The sequence below is a fragment of the Cebus imitator genome, unplaced genomic scaffold (genome assembly GCF_001604975.1).
Source record: "Cebus imitator isolate Cc_AM_T3 unplaced genomic scaffold, Cebus_imitator-1.0 Scaffold45, whole genome shotgun sequence".
Lineage (NCBI taxonomy): Eukaryota > Metazoa > Chordata > Mammalia > Primates > Cebidae > Cebus > Cebus imitator.
Genome location: NW_016107360.1, coordinates 7840386 through 7840812, shown reverse-complemented (window position 1 = coordinate 7840812; position 427 = coordinate 7840386).

Below are 427 nucleotides of genomic sequence, written 5' to 3'. Positions count from 1 at the left end.
GCCACCATGCCCAGCTGATTTTTTGTATTTTTAGTAGAGACGGGGTGTCACCATGTTGACCAGGATGGTCTCGATCTCTTGACCTCGTGATCCACCCGCCTCGGCCTCCCAAAGTGCTGGGATTACAGGCTTGAGCCACCACGCCCGGCCATGTTTTGTATTTTTAGTAGAGACAAGGCTTCACTATGTTGGCCAGGCTGGTCTCCAACTCCTGACCTCATGATCTGCCCACCTTGGCCTCCCAAAGTACTAGGATTACAGGCCTGAGCCACTGGCCTTTTTCTTTTTGAGATGGAGTCTCACTCTGTCAGCCAGGCTGGAGTGCAGTGGCGTGATCTACTGCAACCTCTGCCTCCTGGGTTCAAGCAATTCTCCCTGTCTCAGCCTCCCGAGTAGCTGAGACTACAGGCACCCACTGTAACACCTG